The following is a 16,843-nucleotide window of genomic DNA, read 5'->3' on the forward strand; positions in this document are numbered from 1 at the left end:
GCATGAACATTAAACGTACTTTTAAGAGCCTCCGTTAACAATGTGCTCAAGTTTACTTATTTTAATGATGATCAGGGTGTGGATCTTAATATAGCATTTTAAAAAGTTCGGCTACTGTTCGATCAGACTAACAGCTCTGTCAAAAGATTAGTGCATCAATCTGAGTTTGTCAGTGTCAATATATATATATATATATATATATATATATATATATGTATATATATATATATATATATATATATATATATATATATATATATATATATATATATATATATATATATATATATATATATATATATATATAGAAAGTTATAGTCCAACATTTAACACTTTTCTTAATTAAGTTTTACATAAAAATAATCATTTTGTTTTAAAGTTAATCTCTTTTTTGAACTTTACTTACTTTATTTTTTTTTAATTCATATATAAAAAAACTTGACGCAGCTGTTATACAGCGTTGGCCAAAAATTAAAGACCACTCATTTTTTTTTCAAAATTTATTTTTAACCTTAGTATAATTTTATTCTTGAAAAAGGTATCAAAAAAAGAAAAATATTTTTAGAAAGAATTTTTATTGTATTTAATATTTATTATAAAAGAATTTATAATTTTTTTACAAAATAATGTTAAAAAATTAAAAAACTGACTAGTAAAAAATATAAATGTGAAAAAAAATTGGACAAAATTTTAAGACCAGTTTCAAAAATATTTCAAGAAGCAATAAAAAAAATAATTTAGAAACGTGTTGTTCCTCCATTTGTTTTCAAGCACTCTTGTACTCGTTCTGGCATTGAATTCATTAAAGTTTTGATTACTTCATCAGGCACATTTTTCCAATGATGAGAGATAGAAGATTTCAAATCTTCCAAATTGTAAAGTTGTTCTTTACCAAGCTTGTGATCAAGCCACGACCATAAATTCTCTATTGGATTCAAGTCTGGACTATTGGCAGGCCATGGAAGCACTTGAATTTTATTAGAATTGAACCAATCGCTAACAACATGCGCTTTATGAAACGGCGCATTATCTTGCTGAAAAATAAATCCATCTTGCAACTGCTATAAATCAATGCTAGGAATAGGCGAGTTTTCCAAAATTTCGATGTACCTTTCTTTTTTGAGCTAACCATCGAATAAATGAAAAACGCCAACTCCACAGGCAATCATACAGGCCCAAATGCCTATTGAACCACTGCCTTGTTTTGTTCGTTTCAAAATGCATGATTCATCGAACCGTTCGCTTGGAAGTCTACGCAACATTACGCGACCTTTTCTGTTGTCTACCTCAACTTTAATTTCATCACTAAAGACCACACGGCTCCACTGATCTGTTGACCAATTTTTATGTAGTTTGTACCACTCTTTCCTGGCAAATTTTTGTTTTTTATTTAAGCGTGGTTTTTTTGCAGCAGCACGCCATAAATAATTCAAATTGTGGAGGACCCTTCGCACAGTTCTAGGGCTTGCTTTCAGACCATTTGACAGGGTCCATTTCGTAGACAAGTCTGTAGATGATGCTTTTCTGTTTTCTTTCATTAATCTCACTAACGAGCGAACATCACGGTCATTTGAAATTTTATTGCGTCCAGTCCTATGACGATCATTAATTAACCGGGTCTCTTTGTATCGTTGAATTATGTTAATAATGCAAGAGTGAGACCTTGCGAGCTTTTCTGCTATTTGTCTGATGCTATAGCCTTCTTCTTTTAATACAAGAGCCGCGTATCTGTCTTTTTCTTCGATCTTTGCACGCATTTTTGCAATATTTTTATATCCTTATTGCAATTCAAAAAATAAATGTTTATTTGATATCGAAACTCAGGTTTCGACATTTTATTTTATAGCCAACGTAATAAGCAATTTAGACAGTTAAAAAAAAAAATGGATTATTATTTTTAATAAGTGCAAATTAAAGATTTGAAAGTGGTCGTTAAATTTTGTCCAATTTATTTAAAGAAGATTTATAAGTACTCATCTGTTTTTTAATAAGTTAAACGCTATTTAATTAGAATTAGATTTAAAAAGTTATACCACTTTAATCCGTAGGTTTTAATTAACAAGATATTAAAAAAAAAATTTAATATGTCAATTAGAATCTTCCTAATTTTAATTTAAAGATTAAGAAACCAACTAAAAAATGAGTGGTCTTTAATTTTTGGCCATCGCTGTATACTTGACTCAACTTTTGCGAAACTTTTTTAGTTTTTTATAAAAAATACATTTTTTTAAACAGTTAATTTTTAATCATTTTACTAGTTTCGTGAGTTAGTTTTGATGTTTAATTTAATTTCGATATTTAATTCTAAATTTTTTAATTTAGTTTTGATAGCAAGTTCTTTCTAGCTCCTCTCACTCGCCATTTGATGACGCTTGTAAAGTGAGAGTTTAATAAAAAAAAGGATTACAATTAAAATGTATGACAACTAATAAAGTGACAGTATTTTTCAAATTTTAGTATTTTACGGGAAAAAAAACACAAAAAACCAACAGTTCTATTTTTGTTAATAACATAACATAAGATAACTAATAAAATAGAACTAATAAATCCGACCGGGAGGTAATCCACTGATATTCAGACTGATAGCCTTGCTTAAAGACTAACTTAGTGCGAAGAAGTAATCCACACGTTTTTGTTGCGGTTTTGTTTTTTTCATTCCATTGGTGAAAATTGAGGATTGAGATATGGATAAATTTACTGACTAACAAAAAAATTTTATGGCTTTGATGATTAACGAAGCAATTGAGGAGCTAAAGGATGAGTTTCAGATAAAACTATATCAACTAACTAAGTTATTTAAAGTGAAAATGACTGAAAAAGATGCAGGTATAGCTGAACTTAAGGAGAAAAGGAAAAGAGTAGAGGAGAAAAATGTAAATTTATCATTTTTTAGTTCACCCAAACAAGGTTCCAAGCTGTATAATGCAAGTATTTAGGTGGCAAAAAAACGTGAAAAATTATTCATTAAAAAGTCAAAAAATGTTTTAATTGGTGGTTTGTCTAACTCACAAGAAAGTATTAATGAGAACAGTAAGATGGGTAATGAAAACATGTTCAACGAATTAATACGCTCGCTGAACAAACTAATAATAGTAAAATCAACATTCAGACTAAAATCTAAAGTTTCCTCGATAAACATTACATCATAACCATTTGCTGTTGAATTTGAGAATGAAGTAGCACGAAACAAGATGCTGTCTGCAGCAATCGAACTGTCAACAATTAATGCGTACAAAAAGGTATATATACAACCTGATCGCACTCCTGATTATAAGGCTCAATTTTCTCGATTAAATAAAATAGAAAAGGGGCAAACGAGGAGTTGCAGCGCAGCAATAATCTAGACCAGCTTTGTCATTAGAAGCGGAAAATTGAATCAATGTATACAAAAACGTTCTAAGTCATTTTTTTTAATATTTGACTTTTTGATGAAAATTTGTTCTTTGAAGACAGTTCCACCAATGTATAGTAAAACATTCTAAATCAGACCTCTCCGTACACGTTAAAAAGAGAGCTGAAATATTGTCTGTAAACTAAAAGGTTCTAGGTCAGTGACTTAGAAGGCTTTTGTTTGCAGCACTGAGAAAACCAGCTGTGTTCTGCTGGTAGCTATCAGATGTTTTTAATCCAATTTTGTTTTGTTTTGGTTACGAGTTTGAGGTTATTTGGGCTTATTTTATTATTTATGTAGTTTTCTCGCAGTGAACACAATGTTTCGATTTCAGATCTTTTTTATTCATTAAAAAAACTGCCTCTACTTAAAAATTCCTCGTTCAACTTACACTTTAAAAAACACCTCAAATATGCTCATAAAAAAACCGTTTAGACTATACTTATGTTTCCACAAGGAAACTACGTCAGTCAAATCCGCCGTACAGGGTTTCTCCAACGCAATTTAATAATTAAATTGCGTTATGAATTGTAATTATTACTATTCATCTCGTTGTTTTAATGAAAAAGACTTATAATGGATGAAGAACCCAGTACTAGCAGTGGAAGAAAGGTTAAAAATGAGGGTATGTGGAAAAGGAATGTTGTTAAAGAAGCTAGAGTAAAAGGTAAAAAGTACATTGACTACAAAGGAAGAAGTGTACTTGCTACTACTGTTGGAACTGATTGCATGTGAGATTTGTATTGCAATTTTGATACCCAATTAGCCTTTTAATAATTTGTTTAGGCCTATCATAGCATACCATGCAACATGTTTTCATAAAAACGTCTTAGACAAAATTAATCCAACACGTTTCATATCGTTCCATTTAATTGTCTGTAGGGCACTCATTGATGGGCTGATGGTCCAAATTTACAAGATGTCTCAAGTCGTCAATCGCATCGTCGAGTTTTCGCAAAATGTGTGCTACCCATTGGGTAATGTTCCAATAAAAAGAGTGAAACTGCAGGATATTAGGAAGCTAATGCAATATGTTCCTGATGAGTTCAGTGGTTTTTATGATGAACTCATGAGCTGGCCAACAACCGACAAGACGAATGGCGGGGAAGAGGAACACGATGTCCAGTGAGGTGTCTGACAAAGGCTTAAAATCGGTCCTTTTATACATTGTGTGATTTAACATGTGTAATAGTTTGAACTTTGATTTTTAATAGTTTTTTGTACAAAAAATGAATAAATATATAAAAGACAAGCTTTTTGTTATTATCCTTAACAAATGTTAACAAAAAGGTTCTAAGTCAGACAACTTTAACTATGTATAACACATATATATATCACAAATTTTGATATATATTTTAACAAATCTAATATTTAAAGATGTCAAAAAGCACCCAGAATTTTTTTTGAATTTATTAAAATAATAAGTTTTTTCTCTTTCCCCGAAAAAATAGTTTTTATGACTCAGAATGTTTTTTCAAAGGAGTCGCTGTTGATATATTTTGCAGTTTCACCAGTAAATTCAAAACTTTAGATTTTTTTTTTTTTTTTTTTTTTTGCTATGTTACCGTGAAATGCTTTGCTTGTTTAGGTAGAAAGCTTTTTATAGCTTCTATCAAAGAAGCTAGGAAAAAGCTTTCTTCCTAAGAAGTTTATTAGAAGCTTTTTATGGCTTCCGTTCAAGTATGACTCACAACAAACAATAACCTTAAAATACATTTTTTGTAAATTGAGACTTTTTCGATTTCTGGTAAATAAAGACTTTTTTTCAATTTTTTTTGCATATAGCAATTCTTCAAGATATTTCTTGTAATTAGAGACACTTCTTGCAAATAGAGATATTTTTAAAGTTCTTTTAAATACTAAATAATCATAAAACGTTTTAAAATAGCAAAACTGTCATTCATTTTTTAAAAGACGGGGGTAGAAATTAACGACAAACAAGAAAAAGCGTATAACGGATTGCAAAAAAATCAAATTGTTTATGTAATGGAACTGGAAATTTGCTTACCATCAACTTCATCACTGAGCACTTTTTAAAATGCAAAAAAAAAACTTTATAACGGCAAGCCCTCCTCAGTATCCTCTTTATCTAGATGGGCATCCTCTGCATTCATTAATGTTAATTTGTCCAAAATGTATATTGTTGTAAAATCTTTTATACAATTTTTCAAGTTTCACTTTTAAAGTAAACATAACATATTAATTATATAATTTATAATTATATATTTATTGAATAAAACTAGTTCAATTTTAAGTTTCTTTTTTTTTTAAACTATATGTAATTAAATTATCGTGTTTATTCAATAACCTTAAAAAATATTGACATTTCTTCAAAATAGAGATATATTTTCTTGTAAATAGAGACTCTTTCAGTTTTTAAAGGAAAGAAATAATGTGTCTATATTTTGTAGACTTGTCTTTAAAATATAGGCATTATTATTTTCTTGAGAATATTTAGCATTCATTCAATTACTATGAAAACATGAAACACTATAGAGCAATAAAACTTTCATTTCTTATTTAATAAAACGGGGGTCAATATTTAATTTAAACTCTTTAGCTTTTTGTTCTTCATTATTTGTAATTAAATACGTATGTTTTTTTATAAACGTCGTTTTATGTAATTTAACATTTTTATTTATTTTTGAATATAAAAAAATATGATTCAACCGAAGTCCTAATTATTGATGAAATATCAATCTTGTCAGTGAAAGTTCTAAAAACATTAGATCTACTATTAAAAACACTTAAATAATTAAAACTACAATTTGGTGGTTGCGTGTTACTAGTTGCAGGAGATTTTTTTCCAACTTATACTCGTAGGCGAAGAAACTCTTTCGTTGAAGACTCCTTTTGGAAAGAAGGCAATTTTATTACTATTGTGTTAATTAAAAAATTTTGCTAAAATAAAGACCCTACTTTTTAAACATATCTCGACAACGAGCGACAGGGTATTTATTGCAAAGGAACCTTTTTCATATTTAATGAAACGCTCAGTACCATGCGATAAACATTTAAATATTTATGTACAATAGAGACAGAATAGCACAAAACAATGAATATCTGAAAAAGACAAAATTGGCCTAATTTATTTTTAAAATTCGATTCAAAACATTTCGTTAAAACACAAAATTTTCGTTTTTAAAAAAATTTGCCTATACTCCCATCATCAGATGTTCCCTCCAAGCAATCAGAGAATGTTGGCTTCATATCATGACAATTACTAATGGTAGTGTCATCAGCAAACAATGCCAACTTCAATTAGAGAATCTTTGGAAGATCGTTAATGTAAATTAAAAAGAGTAGAGGGCCAAGGATAGAACCTTGAAGAACCCCTAAAGTTACAAGATATGAAGAATAGTGCTGTCCTTTGAGAACAACTTTTATACTACAAATGGAAAAAAAAGATTCAATAATCTTAAAGATGTTATTTGATACACCGTAAGAAGAAAACTTATGGAAAAGACCAGCATGCCAAACTTTATCAAATGCTTTAGAAATGTCAAGAGCAATAGCCTTAACCTCTCCACCTGGGTTTAATACACGATAAAACCTATCGGTTATTACTGCTAAAAAATCAACTGTAGAACAAAAAAATCAAAATCCATATTGATTATTAGAAAGTAAGTTATTAAATTCAAAATGAAAAATAAGGTGTTTATTAATCAAAGATTCATAAACCGTGCTTATGATAGGAAGACGACTAACGGGACGGTAGTGAGACAAATCAGATTGCTCACCAGAGTTATTGATAACAGGGATAACCGATGCCGCATTCAGCACGGCGGAAAACAAGACTCCTGATAACCCCTGATGAAATAGATTTAAAAGTATAAAAGACTGCTCCAGTAAACACTTCTTCAAGAATAATGGAGAAGAGTGAGGTTAAACCTGGAGTTGTCGAGAGGGAAAAAAAGATTCTATTCCATCTTGAATCCACAAAGTTATGTAAGAAGCACATTTGTTAGCGGGAAGACAAAAGATTTCTACCCAAGGGACATCACGAAGAAAATCACGGAAAGAGTCCCACTTAGCTTTAAGGTAGTTGTAAGACGTACAATGATAGGGGGATACCTATGATGAAAAAGAATGATATAATAATTTTAGAGCAATCAAACTGTGATCAGAAGCATCTAAGGGTAAATGTGGAGAAACTGAGCACTGACTAGGATCAGAAACAAGACAAAGGTTGATTATAAAAGGTAAATGATTCGGGTTGTCTCGAAAGCAAATTGGAAAGTTGACTATTTAAATTTGAAATTGAGAAAAGCAAAGGTTGAGGGCTTTAACGCCAGCAGAGCCACTGATAATAGAGCCATGCCATTTAATGTGATGAGCATTAAATTTATTCATTACAGATATATTGGCTGTTGGATTAAGACAGAAGGTTTTTCAATTTTATCAGAAACAATATCAAAAAGAGTGCCCACTTAAGGTGAAGGAGAGCAATATAAAACGAAAAGAAAAACGATTGAGTAAAGTGGTGCTAAACGATAACACGCAAAAGAATAGTCTGTGCATTCAAATCTAATTTCGCGTCTGCCCATGAGTATTTTTATCGAGATACCATCTCTAGCCTTTACTCAAACCAAGTGCCCCAAGGTAGGGGGTGTTTTAAAATGGAGTTGTTTTCTCCTAGTCTTTGCCTAAAATAGCTTATCCTGCAAGACAGCAGGACATGAAGCAGGTTGTACTTCGTTACATGTTACCATGTAACCCAATACAACCTGCTTCTTGTCCTGCTTATGCAGGATACATGTTATGCAGGATAACCTGACCTGACAGCAGCAGAAAAATTAAATAGTGTTTAGCCCCCATTTCTCTATTAATATATTAATATAATAATTAATATATTAAAACATATTAGTTATAAGTATTTTAAAAAATGTTTAATATAAATAAATTAAAAAATATTTGTTATAAGTATTTTAAAAAATGTTTAATATAAATATATTAAAAAATGTTTAATATAAGTATATTAAAAAATGTTTAATATAAGTATATTAAAAAATGTTTAATATAATTATTTTAAAAAATGTTGAATATAAATATATTTTAAAATGTCTAATATAACTATATTTAAAAGGGTTTAATAATAATATATTTAAAAATGTTTAATATAAATATATTAAACATTTTTTTCTTAGTAGGTGTTTTGTTTTATGCGTAATGTTTTAAAAGTTTTTATTTTTAATAGGCGTGAAATATAATATTCTTAGGATTTTAAGTGATGCAACTCTGTTAACTATATAGTCATTTATAGTTAGCTGACAAAGTTAGAAAAGGAAGTCATCGGATTTAGTCTGGTGATGAATTAAAATACACCGATTTTTAAGTATATTCAAAGAGAGTTTGTTCAATTTGAACCAGTCATTAAGGTTTTCTAGCTCACAATTACTGTAGCAAAAGTTGTTTTTATATCAGAATGGGTATAAAAATGATTTCATTAACAAAAAAGAACAACATTTAGCATGTTTGAGGATAGGTATTTATCATTTATTTAAATAGAAAATAAAAAGGGTCAATGAATATAGTCTTGAGATGCAGAGGTTATTGTTTTTAATTTTTTACATGTTGAATTATAAGGAAATCCTTGTTTTCTTTTTTTAAAGTAACATTGAAGCCAGTTTAGGTTGCTGTGTACTACTCCATAGGTTTCTAGTTTGTGCAGGAAGATTTCATGATCAATAGTGTCATTAGAATTTGCTAAGTCGATGAACATGACGAGAATATAATTTTTGTTAGAAAACCCTTCCAGAATTTGACTAGCTTAATCAAGAAGTCTATAAAGGGTTGAATGTCCATTTTGACAACCAAAACGTTTGCTAATGTGAATTTCATAGCAAAATTGTTTTAAGCTCAGCTTTAGATCTTTGGTAGGCACCTTTGCCGCACTTTGACATTTTTGTAACAAACTCGGCAACTGCCTACGAATTTCCTACATTTATGTATATGTATGTATGTATGTATGTATGTATGTATGTATGTATGTATGTATGTATGTATGTATGTATGTATGTATGTATGTATGTATGTATGTATGTATGTATGTATGTATGTATGTATGTATGTATGTATGTATGTATGTATGTATGTATGTATGTATGTATGTATGTATGTATGTATGTATGTATGTATGTATGTATGTATGTATGTATGTATGTATGTATGTATGTATGTATGTATGCATGTGTTTATATTTGTATGCATGTACTATCAATTCCTTAATACAAGCTGTGGTAATAAAAAAAAGGAATTTGAGTCCAGATTTAATAAAGTGTGTTTGGGGTGGTGGGTATGAATAAAATGTGTGTGTGTGTGTGGGGGGGGGAGGGGGGGGGTTACATTTTCTTTATGTTACAATATAACTATTTTTTACAACAAATTTCAGTTTATAAACTTAAACTTATGATTTTTACAGATCACGCATAAAATTTTTAAATCTTTAAAATAATTTTTTATTAAACAGCGAATATTTCTGTTATCGTTTTAATAATAAAATACAGCTATAAAAAAATACCTTGCAATATTTCAAAAACCAAAAAAAAAGAAATCCAATTTATTTCAATAAGTAAATTAAGATTTCAAACTCGATAATAACTTAATAAAATGTTTGTAAATTTTTTTATTAACAAAGTTTGAACCTATATATCAGGATATTAATCAAGTTAATCCGAGGCAGATTTAATTTACTATGGTAACCAGTGCAACTATTTAATTTTTAATAAAACTGCCATTTGAGTTACAATTTTACTTCAAGTCAATTTTTAATTATGATTTTTTTTTCTAAAGAGTTGTAACATTGATGATGATTAAGTTCTTTTGTTTTATATGATTTTAGTTGATAAAAATTATTCATCATGGTTTTTAAATTAAAGTTTAAAAATTTGACAAGATTTAACTTAATAACTAAATTATATTTATTTAAACTAAAGATAAAAAACTAAAAAACTGAACAAACACAAAGACGTAACTTCCTAAGTAGAACTTTGACAGTTGTATTTAAGGAGTTTCAATTTAACTGATGAATGGTATTGAATGCATATCGTTTTTTAAGACGGTTATTGTATTAAATTTGTCATATTTTAAACGGTGAATAACTTGATTATGCTTTAAAATGTTTTATTTAATTATACATTATTTGAAGTCATTATTCTTTGAGCTATAACTATATAACAAAAATAAGTATAACAAAACAACATTCGAACAAAACAACATTCGAACAAAACAACATTTGAAACAACAAAACAACATTTGAAAGTCATTAGATTTAAATTAGATTTATATCAACAAAAAAGTTTTTTTTTTTTAATTTTTGTAACAGATTTAAAACTTGAATTTTTTATTCAAGAACGCAAACGTTTCATTTTTTTTTTGCAAATAAAATCCCAACAGGCATTTTTTTTTTAAAGTTGCGTTCTAAAAGCCTTTCAAAAATCTTTTAAACGTCTCCTAAACATTCTCGTAATTTTTGTAATTTTATAAGTAAAATAAAAAACTCTGATAAAAACATTTTTAAGAATGTCCAAAAAAAAAGCTCTAAATAAGAAAAAAAAAATTAGCAAAAAAAAAAAGAAAAACATATGGCGAAAATATTTAGCGTGAATATTTTTGCGAATTAAGCGTATCGCGATCGCGTTACGTTTAAATCAAGCCCTTTGGTACTTTGTTATATATTTTAGTATTAATACTTTTTTAGCACATTAAAATAGTATAATCAGTTGACTACTTTTATATACTGGATTTTTTCAAGATATCTGTGTAAATTTTCCTTTTTCAAATTTGATAAAATTTTTTCTCAATGTAGTTCACAAGTTTCCTAACATTTTTAGCACTCCCCAACACCTTATGCCTACCAGACAGAGTTAGTAATTTAAACCCTTTTTTTTAATCTCTAAACTGTTGCTGACAAGTTTGTGTTGCAGTTAGATAAACAGATTTCATCTGGATATTGCCAATAATGAAGTACTTTATATTTGGGTTTCAATTTAAATATTTTAAATATTATATGTTAATAATGTCAAATTTCATATGCTCAATCTTAAATATTTTAACGGTATAATGATAATGTGCATCTTTTTTAAAATGTTTAAGATGCCTAAAAATGTGATCATACCGTGGTGGCATTTTAAAATCATCTATTTATAATAATATAACACGATAAATTAATTTATCACAGTGTGTTATATACTTTATTTAGAATCCTAATAAGTAATCATAAAACATTTCTCAAGACATGAAATTGGGAATGGAGTTTTGGTTCATAATAATCGAAGTACTACATGTTTTAATAAAATATATTTGTAAGTATCCTACACTTGGTTGTAATTGTAAGTTTTAATCGTGATATTCAGGGACGGATCTAGGATTTATTTCTCCATTAACATAATTTTTGCTCAAAAATTTACCCGCCCCCCTCAGTTTTAGCTCCCTAACCCCCATTTTCGGCACGCCTTCCGTGACTAGCCGACTCTGTTATATTTTTATTAGATAATATTAAGATAATATTAAATAATAATAGCATTAGATATCGTAATATTAAAGTTGGAATAATAGAAATTGTAACTAAATTCGGCTCAATATCTTTACTTTCAAACATACACGTTTAAATTTATATTAAATACAAACTATTTTATTATTTTCTTGAAATCTACAATGCACTTGAGGTAAGAATAAACAAAAATTTTTAGGTTAGTACCTCGTGCAACCTGGAAATTACTACTCTAAGACCTTGAATAGTTTAACTAATAAAAATCTTAGTCAACTAATTGAAAATAATTGTCACTAATACTTTAGGAGCAAATTGTGGCAAATTCAATTCCAGTTCCCCGACAATTCTCGTGGTATTAGTCTTTTTATTAACTTTTATTTAGTATCATTACGAAACTTCTAGAATGTTACTTTTATGTCCTAGTTAGAGAAAGCCAATCCAATCAGTTTGGTTAAAAAAAAATTAGCTCTATACTACACGCAGAAATTTTATTGAGCGAAACCATGAACCATCATATTAACAATAACACGCAATTATTTATGTGCAGTCTAAATACAAATGAAGCAATTGATACTTGCAACTAGAATTTGCTATTTGAGAAGCTTTATTTCAAAAAAAAAACTTCCTTTATCTCTTGCTCAGACAATCTCATCGCTATATCTATCACGTATCAAAACAATTGTTTTGATACGTGTTAGATATAGCGATGTTCTATTGCCACATTTATATAGCATTTATACTGAATACATCTTAAATGAAATCGTCTCAGAATGGAAAATAGGTTCAATTATAAATAACATCTATACTGATGTCAATGCATACGCATTTAATGTAAACTTGCTTCGTCCAACAATCTCTGGTTTGCAAATACAAATTGTTAGGTTTTAAGCATATGGAATATCAAACTAAATCAATATCAAGCTAAACACTGAGAAAAACGAATTTCTGATTTCTAGTTAAAGTTTAATTTCCAACAATGTTATTCAAATTAAAGTAACTTATATATGTATATATATATATATATATGTATATATATATAAATATATATATATATATATATATATATATATATATATATATATATATATATATATATATATATATTTTATATATATATATATATATATATATATATATATATATATATATATATATATATATATATATATATATATATATATATATATATATAAACTAATTTAAATATCAGATAATACGAATTCTCTCAATACTAAATAATTTATTTGAAATTTTTCGCTGGATTATAGGCACCGGCATCATCAGCATATACTATAATATAAATAGAAAAATTGTGACCGTTAAATAATAACAAAAATTTTTGTTGTTATTTAACGGTCACAATTTTGTAATTATATTATATTATATGCTGACAAAATACATTTTCAGCGCTGACATTAAATATACGCAGCATGAGTAAAAACTTTGAAAACTTTAAAGATATGCTAAAAGACATGTCACGAATTTACGATAATATGCCTTTTAGAAACATGGTGCAAAGACGAAAATACCATAAACTCAAATTTTCAATTACAAGGATATAAAGCTCTCCATCAAACTCGTAGTAGAGGTACTGGCGGAGGAATATGTTTCTACACACATAATACAATACACTTTAAAAAAGTAGAAAGCCTCAGCATACTGAACGCAAACTGTGAATTTTTCACGGTTGAATTAACAAACCAAAATAAAGCAAATGCGTATATAACTGGCTTATATAGGCCACCAGATGGCAATATAAAATCTTTTAAAAAACATATAAATCTGTACCTAAAACTGGCTAAAAATAAGCGCTTATATATAATGGGAGATACTAATTTGGATCTTTTAAAAATAAAAACTAATAGCAATGTCAAATGCTTTTTAAATAATCTCTTACAGCACGGCGTAGTACCGTTAATAAATAAGCCGACTCGAGTAACTCTCCAAACCGCTACCCACATCGATAACATATTTACAAATAATACTATAAAATTAAACATTCAAAGCGGAATAATAAAATCTGACATAAGTGACCATTTTCCAATATTTTTTCTACTTAACAATTTCAACAACAAAAAAGAAAACAAAACAATGATTATAACAAAAAGGCAAATAAATCAAACAAATTTAACAAAGTTCCGAAGCAACTTAGCAATGGAAAACTGGGATCAGTTTGTTAATTGCAAAGATACTAACACAGCTTACAATATTTTTAAACTCACTTTTGCAAGTTTGTACGAAAAAGCGTTTCCGAAGCTTGAACAGTTAACTAAACTCAAAAACCTTAAAAGTCCTTGGATGACAAAAGGTCTTATCAAATCTTCAAAAAAAAAAAAAAAGCTTTATGAAAAGTTTTTGAAAAAAAAGACTTATAAAAACGAAAAAATATATAAACAATACAAAAATCTATTTGAAAAATTAAAAAAGCATTCAAAAAAAAACTATTATTGCAATTTATTAGAAAACTTTAGCGGTAACACAAAAAAAACATGGGGCGTAATTAAAGAGGTAACAGGGAAAAAAAAGATGCCATTAAAGTATTCCCGCAATACTTAAAAACAGATGAGAATGATACAGTAGCCAATAAGGCAATAGATATTGCAGAGAAATTTAATAATTATTTCATAAAAATTGGAGAAAAACTAGCTAATAAAATAACTCCTGGAAAAAAATGTTATAAATCGTATTTAGAAAAAAAAACGTCAGTTATGAACGAGCTTCATATAATTCCGGGTGAGCTTAAAAAAGCATTTAATACCTTACAACAAAACAAAAGTCCAGTTCTAGATGACATTAGCGTGAACGTTGTAAAAAATGTCTACGATATTATTGAATATCCCCTTCTGCATATCTGTAATCTGTCTTTAAAAAATGGGGTATTCCCTGATCAGCTAAAGCTAGCAAAAGTTGTTCCTTCATTTATAAGCGGAGATAATTTTATAGCTTCTAACTACAGGCCTATTTCTATTTCATCATGCATTTCAAAAATATTGGAGCGCATAATGCACAATAGACTTTACAACTACCTGTTAAACCACCACCTGCCTAATAATAACCAATATGGTTTTCAAAAACACCATTCAACAGAACACGCTATAGCCAAACTTGTCAACGAAATTTTAAATGGGTTTGACAACAATAAATATACTCTTGGGGTTTTTCTCGATCTTTCAAAAGCGTTTGACACAGTTGACCATGAGATTCTTCTTTATAAACTGTATAATTATGGAATAAGAAATAACAATTTAAAATGGTTTCGCTCTTACCTTAATAATCGGAAACAAGCTTTATCATATGACAACACTGTAACACGACTTGAAAACATTACTTGTGGGGTCCAACAAGAATCAATTCTTTGTCCATTGTTATTCCTCGTTTACATTAACGATATCTACTTATCTTCTAACATACTTAACTTTGTCCTTTTTGCTGATGATACGCAAGTATTCTTTAGCCACACAAACATTAGCCTATTATTTGACACTGTTAATCAAGACCTTGAGAACCTGAACGAATGATTTAAGGCTAACAAACTCTCTTTAAATGTCGAAAAAAGTAAATATATTCTTTTTACAAAATTATCAAAATCTGAAACCCTCCCCTTAAAACTACCTGATTTACTAATTGATAAAACAAAACTTAAACGAGAATACTCAATCAAGTTTCTAGGCGTAATTCTTAATGAACATATTAGCTGGAGTAATCATATCAAAGTAATAGAAAATAAAATATCTAAAATTATTGGTATTATGTATAAAACTAAACATCTCCTGAACGCAAATTGCTTAAAAAATATTTATTTTGCATTTATTCATAGCTACATCAGCTACTACAACGTTATCTGGGCAAGTACTTATCCTTCAAAGCTAAATACAATCTACAAAATACAAAAACGAGCAAGTCACTTGATATTAAATGCAAATAAATACGCTAGTGCCAGACCACTACTAAGAGAAATTGGAGTGCCTAATGTCTATGAAATAAATATTCTTAATATACTTATTTTTATGTTCAAGTTTAAAAATGGTATGCTACCAAGCATTTTCCAAACTTACTTTTTTTCTTTAAACCACAAATACGAAACTAAATACTCAATAAATAACTTTTGTATACCTAAAACATTATTAAAACAAGCTGATTTTTCGATATCTTCGATATCGCGGTTATGGAACTTGGTTTTAACGAGTAATATAAAAACTTTAACTTCAACTCAACAATTTAAACGTGCAACAAAACAACACTTATTTGATTTTGATACAAAGCAATTACTATCCTTTTATTAAAAATTTTGATAATGTTAATTGTTTAATATCTAATAAATTGACGCAACATGTTAATTATATTGTATGTTACTTAAAACATGTTTGATATTATTTTATATTATAATAATAACGCAATTTGTAAATGCAATATTTATTATAACTTACGCCATTTGTAGATGGAATATAAAACAGAACTTATTTGGTTTTGTATGTATATATGAACGGACTTATATTTGCATGTATGTGTGTGTGTGTGTGTGTGAACGTGTATAATAAAAAGAAAAGTAGAATAAAATAGAGAATTAAAAATAGTAATAATTTTTAAAAAATATTAAAAAAATTTTTTTTTTTCATTTCTTTTTTTTCTGCAAATAGTAAATTGATTGTTAAATCAGTTTTCTCTTTAGTTTCTACTTTCTTTTTTCATTTTTATCGGCTGAATTTTTTAGTTATATTAACGGGGCTGGATGATAAGACCATGTCTTCTGCCGGCTCCGGTCGAAACTTTAATGTTTTATTTTTATGTTGTAAAAACATTGTAAAAGCATTTTTTTTTTTAATGACGCAAATAAATAAAAAAATAAATATATACATATATGTGTACATATATATATATATATATATATATATATATATATATATATATATATATATATATATATATATATATATATATATATATATATATATATATATATA

This window comes from Hydra vulgaris, chromosome 08 (assembly GCF_038396675.1).
Source record: "Hydra vulgaris chromosome 08, alternate assembly HydraT2T_AEP".
Lineage (NCBI taxonomy): Eukaryota > Metazoa > Cnidaria > Hydrozoa > Anthoathecata > Hydridae > Hydra > Hydra vulgaris.